Below are 19,607 nucleotides of genomic sequence, written 5' to 3'. Positions count from 1 at the left end.
TTCCTCCTGAAGAGACTGGAACCTGCTGAGTGAAGCTGTGTCTTCCTCCTGAAGAGACTGGAACCTGCTGAGTGAAGCTGTAACGTCCTCCTGAAGAGACTGGAACCTGCTGAGTGAAGCTGTGTCTTCCTCCTGAAGAGACTGGAACCTGCTGAGTGAAGCTGTGTCTTCCTCTTGAAGAGACTGGAACCTGCTGAGTGAAGCTGTGTCTTCCTCCTGAAGAGACTGGAACCTGCTGAGTGAAGCTGTGTCTTCCTCCTGAAGAGACTGGAACCTGCTGAGTGAAGCCATCATCTTCCTCCATTCGCCTGCAGAGCACACAGTGCCACGCCAGTACTTCAGCACATGCGTCCTGTGTGTGTGTGCGGTTTGGTTCTTGTATGTGTATGTGGATGTGAGGGTGTGTAAACAGAGAGGAATTGGCCTGGTTCTTCACAGTGAGGCTAAGTAGGGCTTCCTGTGGGTTTTCTTCATGACACACAAGGGACCTGCTCATCCCTCATTCCTGTATATGTCTGCATATGTGTCTCTCTCCTTGTGTGCGCGTGTGTGTGTGTGTGTGTGTGTGTGTGTGTGTGTGTGTGTGTGTGTGTGTGTGTGTGTGTGTGTGTGTGTGTGTGTGTGTGTGTGTGTGTGTGTGTGTGTGTGTGTGTGTGTGTGTGTGTGTGTGTGTGTGTGTGTGTGTGTGTGTGTGTGTGTGTGTGTGTGTGTGTGTGTGTGTGTGTGTGTGTGTGTGTGTGTGTGTGTGTGTGTGTGTGTGTACGCTGTCATGAGTTTGTGTGACTCTCAGGGGGATCCTCTTCCTCCTGTCCCTCAGCCTGGCAGTAATCTGTGATTAAAGGCCTAGGAGCCGAGGGGTAGGAGGGTTCTCTCTAGATACCAGCATTCTACTTCATATCACCTGACAGCAACCCATCAACTCACACATAGCGCTTTCAGGGGGAGGTGTGTGTGTTTGTGTTTGTCTTCCCACCTGGCAGGCCAAACATCAAAACATCCCACAACTTTCAGCAGTAAAATAAAAAGAGAGTTCCTGAGCTCCTTGAGGATTTGTTCTGTTTGGGAGAACACAGGAGGTGTTTTCATAGCAGTGTCTCTCTCCCTCACCTGACATGCCAAAAAGAATCTGTTCTATTCAATTCTAAATTAATAAACCTATAAATATTTTCATCTCATTGTAACCAAGGGAAAGATTACAGATGTCTACAGAGCTACATTAAAAATATTACCCACACAATAATATTTTTTAAATAATACTATGTGTAAAAATGCATACAACAAAGACAAAAGAAGGAACTTGAAGTTTAGCTCCACACAACCAGCCAGTGCCTCCTACCTATAGGTATCACCTCTATATCTTTATGTTGCTCACCTAACACCTCATCAGAGAGGTGTTAGGTCTTGTAATATTTCCCTTGTAAGGCCTGGTTGAGTTAAAGGTCTCATTAAACTATTGAACCGAGAAAACCATGGCATCATAACAGGAAAAACAACAAGAAAACACTGAGTCATATCCCCAGCTAAAAACAAATGTTCCCACAACTTTAGAGAACGTTCCCTTAAGAGTCTCATGAAGGCATTACCTAACTTTTTCATAAGAATTTTCCAGTGATGTGCAAGGACTGTTCCCAAGAGACCATTCCCTTAACGTCAAACAGAACTTAAACTCAGGAACATGGTTACTATTACATTTTAGGGAAGATCCAGATGCAGACCGTGTCAAAGTAACAAAAGTTTATTACTAGAACAGGGGGCAGGCAAAACGACAGGTCAAGGGCAGGCAGAGGTCGGTAATCCAGATCAGAGTCCAAAAGGTACAGAACGGCAGGCAGGCTCAGGGTCGGGGCAGGCAGAGGTCAAAACTGGGAAAACTAGAAAACAGGAACTAGAAACAGACAGGCACAAGTGGAAAACCGCTGGTAGGCTTGACGAACAAAACGAACTGGCAACAGACAAGCAGAGAACACATGTATAAATACACTGGGGATAATGCGGAAGATGGGCGACACCTGAAAGGGGTTGGAGACAAGCGCAAAGACAGGTGAAACAGATCAGGGTGTGACAGTTATTAGGTTACCAACACTAACAATGTTCTCCTATCACTAATGCCAAAACATGACAAATAGATTCTTAGAAGGTTTTTGCTAACATACACTGTACAAATAATATTCCCATAACAAACGGAAAACTCAAACATCTGGGGAACATCACGGGTAACATTACAAAAACGTTCTCTCTTCCTATAATCGTTAGCTGGGTCTTCTCTACATTTGTACATGCCTTTGATGTCTATATAAATAATGTAACAGCATGCTAATTCTGGATGGAAGATAGAAGCAAAGTGTGTCTCTGCTTGATCCGACCACAGGAGAGCACCTAGGACCAGGATGGATGGTCCCACTCCTAATCACTGTTGGCTAATTAGCTTTATTCACACTTTTTAGTACTTCTTTTCATTCGCTCCGTGGGGCCCATATAAAAGGCTAAGTAGATCCTTCAGTGTTAGACTATAAGAGCACTTCTCACCTCGTTCTCACTCCTTCTCTCTCTCTCTCTCTCTCTCTCCGTGCCACAGTCTGAGCAATTTGGAGCTCTACAATTTCCAAGTGTTTACAAACACCACCTGCTCTAAGTGGAGGCGATATATATCAATTCAGCTCCACACCCTAGCTGCTCTGTGTGCTTAGTATGGCTCATTGGCTTCATGATGATTACAACCTCAGATCTGAGATAGCCCTTTTTCCTTCCCTCTCCTTCCAGATGTCTGTATTTTGGGGGACGTTTTCATCGGAACGGCTCGTCTGTGAAGTTAGTCAGCGCCCTGCAGCGTGTATCCATCCAGAGCCGTGCGTCAGAGATGAGTTTAATCCACATCCCTAAGCACTCACCAGGGTTGCGTCACAGCTCAAGAGGTCAAAGGTTATGATGACATATGATTGTACATTTAGAAAAGTAAACGAAAGTTGCACACGGTTCTCTTCCTTGGCAGTGAGATTTATTATGACCGAGGTCTTTAATGTCTTCATCAAGGATATTTTAATTACTGAGGGACGTATTCAGTTAGTAACTTTGTTGGAGCAACATACAAAAGAGTATCAGTTTTACAATAAGAAAGATGTTCTAATAAATCATGTTCTATTTTCTCTTACTCATGTATATTTAATGTAATGATCTCATTTCACATTTAGAAAGAGGCTAATCAAGGCATGAATATTTAATATTGACTTTAAAATCTCCATCTCCTCTTGTATTTCAGAGAACTGAAGAATGGCCCATTGTTTTAATTTTCAGATTATGAATACACTTCAATGGGAAACAAATGTCTATATATTTTGGGTCACAGAATCAACAACTCACAATCTGTCATTCAGATAAAACTGTAAATTCCTCTTTTAAGCCCTCCTCGTAAGAAATCGTCACTTATCGTCATTTAAGTACACTTAGCGTGCTGGGTATTGACTTTGAGTTTTTCCCCAAAGCCTTGTGGGAGTGGCTGTACAGCCCTAATGCACTGCTTGCCATTCATTATAAGTGTCATTACCAGTCAGCAAGGAGACAGTGGACAGGTAAGAGGCAGAGAACAACACACTATCTCATTCTCATAAATCAAACACTAGGCAATCAGACACAGATTACAGCAAATTGCTCTGAGTAAGAGTGCATAGAAGAGGAATCAATGTAACACATAGAGAGCCAGAACAGATAGAAGAGAGATATAGGCCACTTTATGGTACAATCATCTACATGCGTGCTGGTTACTTTATGATATCTCATGCCGATGTGACAGCTTAAAATTAGCTGTTTTTGAAATCATGGTACTATGATAACCAAACATAGCAGACATAAAAAGCAATCCATAACCAAAATTGTTCACCATTTGAAACTTGAACCGAATTGCCCACCACTTGAAATCATTCCACCATTTAAAAAACACTTATGGGATGAGATTTTTGACCTCTCTCTCTCTCCCTCTCTCTCTCTCCCAATCTCTTTCCTTCTCGTTTGGCCTGTGGTTTGTTAAACCCAAGATGTGTGAGGTAATACACAACCAGCAGATCTGTGAGGAATTGCTTCTCTGCAGTGAGAGCTGCTCTTATCTGATACACTGCTATTTGAGATGAGAGGCTTTCATAATAATAAAGTTAAGGTTTAGGAGTCGTGAGCTAGTGTTGTTCCATTGGAAACCTCTCTCTCTCCCTCCCTCTCTCTCCCTCTCTCTCTCTCTCTCTCTCCCGCTCCCTCACTCCATCCTCTCCATCCCTCCCCTGCCTTTGCATCTGTGCCCTTTCCACTGTTTATTAACACTTGATGAATGTGGGCACATAAAAAGGGTTTGTTAAAGTCCTTTAGTGTGTGACTCATTAATATTTTCTCAATTTTCCCCTCCACTTTCCCTCTCTTCTCTTGTCCTCTCTCTCTTTCTCTTCTCTTGTCTCTCTCTCTCTCTCTCTCTCTCTCTCTCTCTCTCTCTCTCTCTCTCTCTCTCTCTCTCTCTCTCTCTCTCTCTCATCCTCTCTCTCTCTGCACCCCTCCTCTCTCTGCTCCCCTCCCCTCTCTCTCTGCTCCTCTCTCTCTCTCTCTCTCTCTCTCAGTCTCTCTCTCTGCTCCTCTCTCTCTCTCTCTCTCTCTCTCTGCTCCTCTCTCTCTCTGCTCCTCTCTCTCTCTGCTCCTCTCTCTCTCTCTGCACCCTCCTCTCTCTCTCTTCTCCTCTCTCCCTCTCTGCTCTGCTCTCTCTCTCTCTCTCTCTCTCTCTCTCTCTCTCTCTCTCTCTCTCTCTCTCTCTCTCTCTCTCTCTCTCTCTCTCTCAGCTCTCTCTCTCTCTCTCCTCCCCTCTCTCTCTCTCTGCTCCCCTCCTCTCTCTGCCCTGCTCCCCTCCTCTCTCTCTCTCTCTCTCTCTCTCTCTCTCTCTCTCTCTCTCTCTCTCTCTCTCTCTCTCTCTCTCTCTCTCTCTCTCTCTCTCATCTCTCTCTCTCTGCACCCCTCCTCTCTCTGTTCCCCTCCCCTCTCTCTCTGCTCCCTCTCTCTCTCTCTCTCTCTCTCTCTCTCTCTCTCTCTCTCTCTCTCTCTCTCTCTCTCTCTCTCTCTCTCTCAGTCTCTCTCAGTCTCTCTCTCTCCTCTCTCTCTCTGCTCCTCTCTCTCTCTGCTCCTCTCTCTCTCTGCTCCTCTCTCTCTCTCTGCACCCCTCTCTCTCTCTCTCTTCTCCTCTCTCCCTCTCTCTCTCTCCTCTCTCTCTCTCTCTCTCTCTCTCTCTCTCTCTCTCTCTCTCTCTCTCTCTCTCTCTCTCTCTCAGCTCCTCTCTCTCTCTCTCCTCCCCCCTCTCTCTCTCTCTGCTCCCCTCCTCTCTCTGCCCTGCTCCCCTCCTCTCTCTCTCTCTCCCTCTGCACCCCTCCTCTCTCTGCTCCTCTCTCTCTCCCTGCTCCCCTCCTCTCTCTGCCCTGCTCCCCTCCTCTCTCTCTCTCTCTCTCTCTCTCTCTCTCTACTCCCCTCCTCTCTCTGCTCTCCTCCTCTCTCTGCTCCCCTCCTCTCTCTCTGCTCCCCTCCTCTCTCCTTCTCTCTCTCTCTTTCTCTCTCTGCTCACTGGCTGGCTGGATGTAACTGGCTCTAATGCAGGTTATCTGTCAGACACCCTCTTCTCATTATCCCCACCTCTGTGGCGATGTGGAGATGTGAGTTTGACCGGGGTTAGAATAGGGCTATGTGTGTGTGCGTCACCAGGGAGAACAGGGTGTCAGAGCCTTCCCCCTCAGGCTCTTGGGAACTTTTGGATGTTGACTGTCATTACCATATCACCTCTTGCTCTCTCGCTTCATGTCTCTCTCTCGCGCATTCTGTCTGTCTCTTTTCTCCCTCTGACTCATTCTGCTCTCTCTCTCTCTCTCTCTCTCTCTCTCTCTCTCTCTCTCTCTCTCTCTCTCTCTCTCTCTCTCTCTCTCTCTCTCTCTCTCTCTCTCTCTCTCTCTCTCTCTCTCTCTCTCTCTTTGGGCAGCCATTAGTCTTAAGAGCAGTTCTCTCATGCATGAATCATTACTCCTCACTGGGACCCATTAGGTCTGCTGTTCCTCACAGAGCAGTGAGGAAGACCTGAGGTGTTCGAAGACAGAGACAGAGTATGGTGTTACACACAAGCACACAAGGGCACAAACAAGCGCATACACACATGCAGCAGCATGACGGATGTACGTTATGATGGTCTACAGACCACAATCCATCCATCCCTGACGTCTTGGTGCATCACCCAGCATCCCTGGCATGTTAGTGCATCACTCAGCATCCCTGATGTATTATTGCATCCCTCAGCATCCCTGACATAGTAGTGCATCACTCAGCATCTCTGGCTAAACTTAGCAGTTACACACCAATAGATAAAAAAGTACAGGCTGAAAACACACACTGTAAAATGAGATCTATCATCTAGTCTTAGTGCTGTTCCATATTAAGTATCTCTGCTGTGATTCAGTTCTGCTGTTCCAGATGGACTATCTCTGCTGTGATTCAGTTCTGTTGTTCCAGATGGACTATACCTGCTGTGATTCAGTTCTGATGTTCTAGATGGACTATCTCTGCTGTGATTCAGTTCTGTTGTTCCAGATGGACTATACCTGCTGTGATTCAATTCTGCTATTCCAGATGGACTATACCTGCTGTGATTCAGTTCTGCTATTCCAGATGGACTATACCTGCTGTGATTCAGTTCTGTTGTTCCAGATGGACTATACCTGCTGTGATTCAGTTCTGCTATTACAGATGGACTATACCTGCTGTGATTCAGTTCTGCTATTCCAGATGGACTATACCTGCTGTGATTCAGTTCTGTTGTTCCAGATGGACTATACCTGCTGTGATTCAATTCTGCTATTCCAGATGGACTATACCTGCTGTGATTCAGTTCTGCTATTCCAGATGGACTATACCTGCTGTGATTCAGTTCTGTTGTTCCAGATGGACTATCTCTGCTGTGCTTCAGTTCTGTTGTTCCAGATGGACTATACCTGCTGTGATTCAGTTCTGTTGTTCCAGATGGACTATCTCTGCCGTGATTCAGTTCTGTTGTTCCAGATGGACTATCTCTGCCGTGATTCAGTTCTGCTGTTCCCGATGGACTAAACCTGCTGTGATTCAGTTCTGTTGTTCCAGATGGGCTATACCTGCCGTGATTCAGTTCTGCTGTTCCAGATGGACTATCTCTGCTGTGATTCAGTTCTGTTGTTCCAGATGGACTATACCTGCTGTGATTCAGTTCTGCTGTTCCAGATGGACTATCTCTGCTGTGATTCAGTTCTGCTGTTCCAGATGGACTATCTCTGCCGTGATTCAGTTCTGCTGTTCCAGATGGACTAAACCTGCTGTGATTCAGTTCTGTTGTTCCAGATGGACTATACCTGCCGTGATTCAGTTCTGTTGTTCCAGATGGACTATACCTGCTGTGATTCAGTTCTGTTGTTCCAGATGGACTATACCTGCCGTGATTCAGTTCTGTTGTTCCAGATGGACTATACCTGCTGTGATTCAGTTCTGTTGTTCCAGATGGACTATACCTGCCGTGATTCAGTTCTGCTGTTCCAGATGGACTATACCTGCAGTGATTCAGTTCTGTTGTTCCAGATGGACTACCTCTGCCGTGATTCAGTTCTGCTGTTCCAGATGGACTATCTCTGCTGTGATTCAGTTCTGCTGTTCCAGATGGACTACCTCTGCTGTGCTTCAGTTCTGTTGTTCCAGATGGACTACCTCTGCTGTGATTCAGATCTGAGGGAGCATCATCTTTTTTTATGGTGAAATATTGATGTTCAGCTTGTCATGTTGTAAAGTGACCTTTGCTCTTCCCGTCCACCTGTTGCCTGTCTCATTAGCACAGTGTTTTGATGTTCCACTCCTGTGAATCATTTATATCTTTATTCCACTCCTATCATCTCACTCACAGATGCATCACAGAGCTTTGTAGTGCGGACTCATAATATGTTTTTAGCAGATAGGCAGCAGCCTATGTTCACAGTCGAAGCAGATGAGGGTTGAGCTGTGTACTGGTTGTTTACATAGATGAAAGTACACTCTTATCTGCACATATGGGATTTAGATTTTTATTATTCTTGCTGCATGTCAAATACAGCTATTCTGTGTCATTACTATAGAAAGTTTTGATTAAAGTATGGCTCATTAATTAAAAAGTGAACTCATATGAAATACAGGTAGTGGGGAGAACAGACAGTACTGACTCAGGGAGCCTTAGTGAGTGATGGTACAGATGACAAGGATATCAACGTTCAGTTCTCTGATGCCCACAAGAACTTAGTAGGTGTTGAGAGTGAGAGTCCCTCTAGAGAAGGGCATTTACTAAATGATTTTTGATGCAGTTGTAGGGGCAGCAAGAGCAGGAAGCACTGTATCTCTGTTCTCAATATTCTTTCATTAACGACCATCAAGATTTCCATGGTAATTGGTGTACCGTTCTGTGCAACGTTGATTGTGTATGCAGCATGTGTCAATCAGGACTGATGAGGGACAAATATGACAAGGTAGTTGTGAAATTAACATTCATACCAGAGAGTTGTGTTAAATGGCACAATTGAATTGTTCATCAATTGATTTGTTAATGGTTAATGCTGTTTGACTTGTAAGATAAATATGTCCTCTTTAATCATATTCTCACTGTAATTAAAATTCTACTGAAATTATTAAATGAAAGGGCATACTACATATCCTGTTGCTTACATACTACATATCCTGTTGCTTACGTACTACATATCCTGTTGCTTACGTACTACATATCCTGTTGCTTACGTACTACATATCCTGTTGCTTACGTACTACATATCCTGTTGCTTACGTACTACATATCCTGTTGCTTACGTACTACATATCCTGTTGCTTACGTACTACATATCCTGTTGCTTACGTACTACATATCCTGTTGCTTACGTACTACATATCCTGTTGCTTACATACTACATATCCTGTTGCTTACATACTACATATCCTGTTGCTTACATACTACATATCCTGTTGCTTACATACTACATATCCTGTTGCTTACGTACTACATATCCTGTTGCTTACGTACTACATATCCTGTTGCTTACGTACTACATATCCCAAACCTGTACGTTTCAGAGAAATGCAGGGTTCCATAAGTCTATAGGATTTAAGTGACTGGCGAGTGGTGTCCAAGCCTTGACCCATTACTATGGAAACCAAGGCGACAGTGGCAGAAGCTACCAAGTACAGCTGGAGAAGAAGCAATTAAACCAATGAGAGAAGAGGAAAGGTTTTGGTTTGGTCGCTATGGTGAGAGGTACTTGCTGGCATAATCTCCAATTAAATATCTCTCTGGAACACAAAGGCTTCTGAATGATATGTTAATAGACTTGCGACAATACGGAAAGAGAACACAATTTATATCCTGTTTATCGAGTATATTTATACAGTATTTGTAATTCCCTAAAAAGAGGATACTTAACAATGGTCATATTTTAATGCGAGCAGCTATAGCAGATCTACATGTCCAAGCTCATTTTGTGCCACCAAAGTCCAGTCTAGTGATTGTTGTTGAGTCTGTGGAGACTATCAATCAATCGATTTATATTTATTTGTGTAGCACCTGTATTACCTCTCTCCCTGTTCTACTTCCCTCCCTGTTCTACCTCCCTGTTCTACCTCCCTCCCTGTTCTACCTCCCTGTTCGACTTCCCTCCCTGTTCTACCTCCCTCCCTATTCTACCTCCCTGTTCTACCTCCCGGTTCTACCTCCCTGTTCTACCTCCCTCCCTGTTCTACCTCCCTGTTCTACCTCCCTGTTCTACCTCCCTGTTCTACTTCCCTCCCTGTTCTACTTCCCTCCCTGTTCTACTTCCCTCCCTGTTCTACCTCCCTGTTCTACCTCCCTGTTCTACTTCCCTCCCTGTTCTACCTCCCTGTTCTACTTCCCTGTTCTACTTCCCTCCCTGTTCTACCTCCCTGTTCTACTTCCCTGTTCTACTTCCCTCCCTGTTCTACCTCCCTGTTCTACTTCCCTCCCTGTTCTACCTCCCTGTTCTACTTCCCTCGCTGTTCTACTTCCCTCCCTGTTCTACTTCCCTCCCTGTTCTACCTCCCTGTTCTACCTCCCTGTTCTACCTCCCTGTTCTACTTCCCTCCCTGTGCTACCTCCCTGTTCTACTTCCCTCCCTGTTCTACATCCCTCCCTGTTCTACCTCCCTGTTCTACTTCCCTCCCTGTTCTACCTCCCTGTTCTACTTCCCTCCCTGTTCTACTTCCCTCCCTGTTCTACCTCCCTGTTCTACTTCCCTCCTTGTTCTACTTCCCTCCCTGTTCTACCTCCCTGTTCTACTTCCCTCCCTGTTCTACTTCCCTCCCTGTTCTACCTCCCTGTTCTACTTCCCTCCCTGTTCTACCTCCCTGTTCTACCTCCCTGTTCTACTTCCCTCCCTGTTCTACTTCCCTCCCTGTTCTACCTCCCTGTTCTACTTCCCTACCTGTTCTACATCCCTCCCTGTTCTACCTCCCTGTTCTTCTTCCCTCCCTGTTCTACCTCCCTGTTCTACCTCCCTGTTCTACTTCCCTCCCTGTTCTACATCCCTCCCTGTTCTACCTCCCTGTTCTACTTCCCTCCCTGTTCTACTTCCCTCCCTGTTCTACCTCCCTGTTCTACTTCCCTCCCTGTTCTACATCACTGCCTGTTCTACCTCCCTGTTCTACTTCCCTCCCTGTTCCACTTCCCTCCCTGTTCTACCTCCCTGTTCTACTTCCCTCCCTGTTCTACTTCCCTCCCTGTTCTACCTCCCTGTTCTACTTCCCTCCCTGTTCTACCTCACTGTTCTACTTCCCTCCCTGTTCTACTTCCCTCCCCGTTCTACCTCCCTGTTCTACCTCCCACCCTGTTCTACTTCCCACCCTGTTCTACCTCCCTGTTCTACTTCCCTCCCTGTTCTACCTCCCTCCCTGTTCTACTTCCCTCCCTGTTCTACTTCCCTCCCTGTTCTACCTCCCTGTTCTACCCCCTCCCTGTTCTACTTCCCTCCCTGTTCTACCTCCCTGTTCTACCCCCTTTCCTGTTCTACTTCCCTCCCCGTTCTACCTCCCTGTTCTACCTCCCTCCCTGTTCTACCTCTCTCCCTGTTCTACTTCCCTCCCTGTTCTACCTCCCTGTTCTACCCCCCTCCCTGTTCTACTTCCCTCCCTGTTCTACCTCCCTCCCTGTTCTACTTCCCTCCCTGTTCTACTTCCCTCCCTGTTCTACTTCCCTCCCTGTTCTACCTCCCTGTTCTACCCCCTCCCTGTTCTACTTCCCTCCCTGTTCTACCTCCCTGTTCTACCCCCTTTCCTGTTCTACTTCCCTCCCCGTTCTACCTCCCTGTTCTACCTCCCTCCCTGTTCTACCTCTCTCCCTGTTCTACTTCCCTCCCTGTTCTACCTCCCTGTTCTACCCCCCTCCCTGTTCTACTTCCCTCCCTGTTCTACCTCCCTGTTCTACCTCCCTGTTCTACCTCCCTATTCTACCTCCCTGTTCTACCTCCCTGTTCTACCTCCCTGTTCTACTTCCCTCCCTGTTCTACATCCCTCCCTGTTCTACCTCCCTGTTCTTCTTCCCTCCCTGTTCTACCTCCCTGTTCTACCTCCCTGTTCTACTTCCCTCCCTGTTCTACATCCCTCCCTGTTCTACCTCCCTGTTCTACTTCCCTCCCTGTTCTACTTCCCTCCCTGTTCTACCTCCCTGTTCTACTTCCCTCCCTGTTCTACCTCCCTGTTCTACTTCCCTCCCTGTTCTACTTCCCTCCCTGTTCTACCTCCCTCCCTGTTCTACTTCCCTCCCTGTTCTACCTCCCTGTTCTACCCCCCTCCCTGTTCTACTTCCCTCCCTGTTCTACTCCCCTCCCTGTTCTACTTCCCTCCCCGTTCTACCTCCCTGTTCTACCTGCCTCCCTGTTCTACCTCTCTCCCTGTTCTACTTCCCTCCCTGTTCTACCTCCCTGTTCTACACCCCTCCCTGTTCTACTTCCCTCCCTGTTCTACCTCCCTGTTCTACCCCCCTCCCTGTTCTACTTCCCTCCCTGTTCTACCTCCCTGTTCTACCTCCCTGTTCTACCTCCCTATTCTACCTCCCTGTTCTACCTCCCTATTCTACCTCCCTCCCTGTTCAAATCAAATCAAATGTATTTGTCACATGCACATGGTTAGCAGATGTTAATGCGAGTGTAGCGAAATGCTTGTGCTTCTAGTTCCGACAATGCAGTAATAACCAACGAGTAATCTAACCTAACAATTCCAAAACTACTACCTTATACACACAAGTGTAAAGGGATAAATAGTATGTACATAAAGATATATGAATGAGTGATGGTACAGAATAGGCAAGATGCAGTAGATTGTATCGAGTACAGTATATACGTACATATGAGATGAGTAATGTAAACAAAGTGGCATAGTTAAAGTGGTCAGTGATACATGTATTACATAAAGATGCAGTAGATGATATAGAGTACAGTATATACGTATGCATATGAGATGAGTAATGTAGGGTATGTAAACATTATATTAAGTACCATTGTTTAAAGTCGCTGGAGTAACAGTCTGATGGCCTTGAGATAGAAACTGTTTTTCAGTCTCTCGGTCCCAGCTTTAATGCACCTGTACTGACCTCGCCTTCTGGATGATAGCGGGGTGAACAGGCAGTGGCTCGGGTGGTTGTTGTCCTTGATGATCTTTATGGCCTTCCTGTGACATCGGGTGGTGTAGGTGTCCTGGAGGGAGGTAGTTTGCCCCCGGTGATGCGTTGTGCAGACCTCACTACCCTCTGGAGAGCCTTACGGTTGTGGGCGGAGCAGTTGCCGTACCAGGCGGTGATACAGCCCGACAGGATGCTCTCGATTGTGCGTCTGTAGAAGTTTGTGAGTGCTTTTGATGACAAGCTGAATTTCTTCAGCCTCCTGAGGTTGAAGAGGCACTGCTGTGCCTTCTTCACGATGCTGTCTGTGTGGGTGGACCAATTCAGTTTGTCCGTGATGTGTACGCCGAGGACCTTAAAACTTACAACCCTCTCCACTACTGTCCCATCGATGTGGATAGGGGTGCTCCCTCTGCTGTTTCCTGAAGTCCACAATCATCTCCTTTGTTTTGTTGACGTTGAGTGTGAGGTTATTTTCCTGACACAACACTCCGAGGGCCCTCACCTCCTTCCTGTAGGCCGTCTAGTCGTTGTTGGTAATCAAGCCTACCACTGTAGTGTCCCCGCAAACTTGATTATTGAGTTGGAGGCGTGCATGGCCACGCGGTCGTGGGTGAACAGGGAGTACAGGAGAGGGAGGAGAACCTACCCGTGTGGGGCCCCAGTGTTGAGGATCAGCGGGGTGGAGATGTTGTTTCCTACCCTCTCCACCTGGAGGTGTCCCGTCAGAAAGTCCAGGACCCAGTTGCACAGGGAGGGGTCGAGACCCAGCTTGGAGGGTACCATGGTGTTAAATGCTGAGCCGTAGTCGATGAACAGCATTATTCATTTAGCTCAGTTACCTTAGCTTTCTTAGGAACAGGAACAATGAAGCATGTGGGAACAGCAGACTGGGATAAGGATTGATTGAAATAGTTCGTAAACACACCAGCCAGCTGGTCTGCGCATGCTCTGAAGACGCGGCAAGGGATACCTTCTAGGCCACAAAGTAAACAGGGATATGAAGGGTGCCGAGGCGTGATTGGCAAAACAGTTGGAAAAATACAATTACAGGTGTTTTGTGAGTTCAATAGAAGTTGAGGTGTTGTTTCAAAGGCAAATTGTATATCTCCCTCATTGCTTCTAAAACAGTGTTTTCTAAATACCCTTGTGTCTGAGAGGCGTTTGCTCGACTGGACCTGTGATTGATGTTGTTCGATGTTTATGTCAATCTATCTGAAAGTCATTTTCTCTGGCTGCTTCCCTCAATCACAAGACATACTGCAATTCCCCTGCCTTTAGTAGGCTGAGGATGAACCCAGTTCTGGTCAACGCTGCATCTTCCCCAATGGCCCAACAAAGATGGCAACATACAGTATCGGGCTTGTTTTCTTCTCAGTCAGAATCTGCTGTTAATATTTATTTCTGTTCTCTTTAGACCTCATCCCAATAACTTATCCATTATTGGAGAGGAAGTTGATTCTAAAATAAAATCTACCTTCTTTTTTTCTCTCTTTCTCTCTCTCCAACAACTTCTCTTTCTCTTTTTCCATCACTTTCCTCCTTTTCTTCCTCTCCCTTTGTCCCCCTCCCTTGCTCCTTCGCCTCTTTCCCTCTTCTCTCCCTCTGGTCTGGAACCTGACTGTGCATAACGGCTCTGACTTGACAGACAGCTTCTATCCCCTCCTCAAGGACCTGCAGTCAAAACAGCATGCTCAGATCTCTCCACCAGGTCATGTTTCCTTCCCTGTGGGCTAGACAGAGACAGACCCAGAGACAGAGAGAGAGAGAGAGACAGACTTGGAGCCAGACCCGGAGCCAAATCTAGAGACACAGACAGAGACAGGGACAGACAGAGAGAGAGAGCGAGAGACAGAGAGAGACTGAGAGAGAGACAGATAGACAGACAGACAGACAGACAGACAGACAGACAGACAGACAGACAGACAGACAGACAGACAGACAGACAGACAGACAGACAGACAGACAGACAGACAGACAGACAGACAGACAGACAGACAGACAGACAGACAGACAGACAGACAGACAGACAGACAGACAGACAGACAGGGGGCAGAAGTGAGGCTACGTTCTCCTCTGTTGACCTGGTCCCTGGGACCTGGCTCAGAGCTGACAGGATCAACAGAGAGGTGTTTAGCTCAGAGTGAAGAAGGCCATAGACAGACTTGAGAGGAGCATCACTGAACCTGGGATGACTCCTTTGGTGAGTTCACCAAAACCTCAACCCAAACCTTGGTCTGACCTTGCTTTGTATTAATCTGCATTCTGTCAATATGATTTGGATATCGTTTCGTGTTTGTGGATTCAAGGTATGGATTACCATGCTGTTTACATCAGTGTTCCAAAAAGAGTAGCTTAGGACATATCTGTTTGATGTAGAATGTGTTATGCTATCATTGACATATGTTTCACATACCATTTAGAAAGAGATCCGTTCTGGCAGGCACTTGCTTGTCCAAGATGGGTTGATCACCAACAGCAAAAGAAGAAAACACTAAATATAATACATATGGCACATTGACAGGTAGATAGCATCTGATGTCTAATATAGCAGGGTGTTATCTCTAATATAGCATGGATAAAATCTCTGATATATCATGGATAAAATCTCTGATATAGCATGGGTAAAATATCTGATATAGCGTGGGTTTGATCTCTAATATAGCATGGGTTTGATCTCTAATATAGCATGGGTTTGATATCTGATATAGCATTGGTTTGATCTCTGATATAGCATAGGTTTAATCTCTAATATAGCATGGGTGTAATCTCTGATATAGCATGGGTTTAATCTCTAATATAGCATGGGTTTAATCTCTGATATAGCATGGGTTTAATCTCTAATATAGCATGGGTTTAATCTCTTATATAGCATGGGTTTAATCTCTGATATAGCATAGGTTTAATCTCTGATATAGCATAGGTCTAATCTCTAATATCAAGCTCACAGAACGGAAACGCCGAGTGCTGAAGTGCATAGTGCGTAAAAATATAAATACACTTACAACTGAGTTCCAAACTGCCTCTGGAAAAAATGTCAGCACAATAACTGTTCGTCGGGAGCTTCATGGGTTTCCATAGCCGAGCACCCACACACAAGCCTAAGATCACCTTGCGCAATGCCAAGAATTGTCTGGAGTGGTGTAAAGCTCGCCGCCATTGGACTCTGGAGCAGTGGATACGCGTTCTCTGGAGTGATGAATCTTGCGTCACCATCTGGCCGTCCGACGGACAAATCTGGGTTTGGCGGATGCCAGGAGAAATCTACCTGCCCCAATGCATAGTGCCAAGTGTAAAGTTTGGTGGAGGACAAATAATGTTCTGGGGATGTTTTTCATGGATCCGGCTAAGCCCCTTAGTAGCAGTGAAGGGAAATCTTGAATCTACAATTTGGGAAAAACCCTTTCATATTTCAGCATGACAATGCCCCAGTGCACAAAGTGAGGTTCATACATAAATGGTTTGTCGAAATCGTGTGGAAGAACTTGACTGGCCTGAACAACCCCATCGAACACCTTTGGGATGAATTGGAACGGCGACTGAGAGCCAGGCCTAATCACCCAACATCAGTGTCCCCGCAGCAATGTTCCAACATCTAGTTGAAAGCCTTCCCAGAAGAGTGGAGGATGTTATATCAGAAAAGGGGGGGGGGCAACTCTGTATTAATGCCCATGATTTTGGAATGAGATATTCAACGAGCAGGTGACCACATACTATGAATTAGTATGAATAAGTTTCTACCCACCAACTGTCACGTTTGCTCCCTTTCCGGCCTCTAGGTCACCAGGCTGCTCGTTAGGGCACACACCTGTCACCAGCGTTCGCACATTATGACACTCACCTAGACTCCATCACCTCATTGATTACCTGCCTTTTGTACGTCACTCCCTTTGTTTTTTTTCCCAGTCGTCATTGTTCCTGTTTCATGGTGGTGCACTGTTTGTGGTTCTTGTTTTGTTAATTAATTAATTAAATGTGTTCACTCCTTGAACTTTCTTCACGACTCTCAGCGTACATCGTTACACCAACAAATTAATAACGGCGCTGAGGGAGATGGCTGACGTTTTATGATCCTGTAATCAATTGTGCTATTGCCTATGTTTTTTCGCGTTATTTTTTACTTATTTTGTACATAATGTTTCTGCCACCGTGTCTTATGACCGAAAATAGCTTCTTGATATCAGGGCAGCGATTACTCACCCTGTACTGGAGGAATTCCTCTTCTTCAACGAGTCGGACGGGAAGGGCCCTCATCCCCGTCATTTGCAGGAGGAAAAGATGGCGATATCGTGGACGACGGTCCAGTGGCTTTTAAGGATCCATCGCCGATGTCACGCCCTGACCTTAGAAAGCCTTTTTATTTCTCTATTTGGTTAGGTCAGGGTGTGATTTGGGTGGGCATTCTAGTTTTCTATTTCTTTATTGGCCGGGTATGGTTCCCAATCAGAGGCAGCTGTCTATCGTTGTCTCTGATTGGGAATCATACTTAGACAGCCTGTTTTCCACCCTAGTTTGTGGGATCTTGTTTTTGCACAGTAGCTGTCCAGCCCTGCAGAACTTTATGTTAGTTTGTATTTTGTTGTTTTGTCGTTGGTTCATAATTAAATGACCATGAACACTTTCCACGCTGCGCTTTGGTCTCACTCATTCAACGATGGACGTAACAGAAGATCCCACCACCAAGTGACCAAGCAGCGTGCCCAGAGTGGAGGACATCCTGGACCTGGGAGGAGGTAATGGCAGGGGACAAGACCCTGCAATGGAAGCAGGCAGAGGCAGCGAGAGAGGTACGGCGAAGAGACCAGGAATCTTGGACACGACACAAGCACAAGAGGCAGCCCTAAAAAATATATTGGGTGGGCACACGGAGTGGTCGGCGGAGCCGAGGTTTGAACCAGAGCCAGTCAAGGAGTCGAGTGAGAAGCTCGACGCATGATTCCGGAGAGAGGTGCTGGCGTTGAAAGCACTGCAGAGCAGGCGTGCTGAGGAGCGTGAAACCAGTCCGGTGTCATGTGCACGGCCTCCCCAGTCCGGTGCGTCCTGTGTCTCCTTTGCACACTCGCCCTGGTGTGTGTGTCACCGTTCCGGTACAATATGTCCCGATTCTTCGCACTGTGTCTCCGGTGCGCCTTCACAGCCCAGTGCGTCCTGTGCCAGTTGCCGGGCTACGGTGAGCATCCAGCCAGGACGCGTTGTGCCAGCTCTACGCTCCAGACCTCCAGTCGCCTCCACGGCCCAGTATATCCTGTGCTGGCTCTACGCACTATGCCTCCAGTGCACCTTCACAGCCCAGTGCGTCCTGTGCCAGCGCCCCGCACTTGCCGGGCTAAAGTGAGCATCCAGCCAGGACGGGTTGTGCCAGCTCTGCGCTCCAGACCTCCGGTGGGTCTCCACGGCCCAGTATATCCTGTGCCAGCTCTACGCACCCGGCCTCCAGTGATGTTCCAGGGCCCGAAGCCTCCAGTGATGATCCATGGCACGAAGCGTGCAGTGATGATCCATGGCACGAAGCCTGCAGTGATGATCCATTGCACGAAGCCTCCAGTGATGATCCACGGCACAAAGCCTCCAGTGAGGGCTCCCAGTCAGGGGCCTCCAGTGGGGGTTCCCAGTCCAGAGCCGTCTGCGAGGGTTCCCAGTCCAGAGTCTCCAGCGACGGTCTGCAGTCCAGAGTCTCCAGCGACGGTCTGCAGTCCAGAGTCTCCAGCGATGGTCTGCAGTCCAGTGTCTCCAGCAACAGTCAGCAGTCCAGAGCCTTCAGCCACGGTCGGCTGTCCTTTGGCGGCGATCTACGGTCCAGCTCCTCCGGCAATGATCTACGGTCCGGAGCCTCCGGCGACGATCCACGGTCCGGATCCATGGAAGCGGAGGGATCAGCAAGCAGAGCGGGGTCTATTACAGTTTTTAATGTCCTGTTGGTAGGATACGTGGCTGAACGACGACATGATTAACATACAGCTGGGGGTTTTTAAGCTTTTTCGGCAGGATAGAACAGGGCCTTTGGTAAAACAAGGGGCGGCGGCCTATGTATATTTGTAAACATCAACTAGTGCACAAAATCTAAGGAAGTCGCGAGGTTTTGCTCGCCTGAGGTAGAGTATATCATGATAAGCTGTAGACGACACTATTACCAAGAGAGTTTACCTCTATATTTTTCATAGAAGTCTATATACCACCGCAGACCTATGCTGTCACTAAGACCACTAAGGCAACCTGCCTAAATGACTACCGACCCGTAGCACTCATGTGTGTAGCCATGAAGTGCTTTGACAGCCTGGTCATTGCTCACATCAACACCATTATCCCAGAAACCCTATACCCACTCCAATTTGCATACCGCCCCAACAGATCCACAGATGATGCAATCTCTATTGCACTCAACATTGCCCTTTCCCACCTGGTCAAAAGGAACACCTATGCGAGAATGATATTCATTGACTACAGCTCAGCGTTCAACACCATAGTGCCCTCAAAGCTCAACACTAAGCTAAGGACCCTGGGACTAAACACCTCCCTCTGCAACTGGATCCTGGGCTTCCTTATGGGCCGTCTCCCAGGTGGTAAGAGTAGGGAACAACACATCTACCACGCTGATCCTCAATCCTCAACACGGGGGCCCCTCAGGAGTGCGTGCTCAGTCCCCTCCTGTAATCCCTGTTCACTCATGACTGCATGGCCAGGCACATAACAATGAGACAGCCTATAGGGAGGAGGTCAGAGACCTGGTGGTGTGGTGCCAAGACAACAACCTCTCCCTCCATGTGATCAAGACAAAGGAGATGATTGTGGACTCCAGGAAAAGGAGGACCGACCACACACCCATTGTCATCGACAGGGCTGTAGTGGACCACGTTGAGAGCTTCAAGTTCCTTGGTGTCTACATCACCAACAAACGATCATGGTCCAAACACACTAAGACAGTCATGAAGAGGGCACGACAAAGCCTATT

Source organism: Oncorhynchus gorbuscha, linkage group LG15, assembly GCF_021184085.1.
Source record: "Oncorhynchus gorbuscha isolate QuinsamMale2020 ecotype Even-year linkage group LG15, OgorEven_v1.0, whole genome shotgun sequence".
In the NCBI taxonomy this organism is placed as follows: domain Eukaryota; kingdom Metazoa; phylum Chordata; class Actinopteri; order Salmoniformes; family Salmonidae; genus Oncorhynchus; species Oncorhynchus gorbuscha.
The sequence above is the reverse complement of the archived record's forward strand: the minus strand, read 5'-3'. Positions refer to the sequence as shown.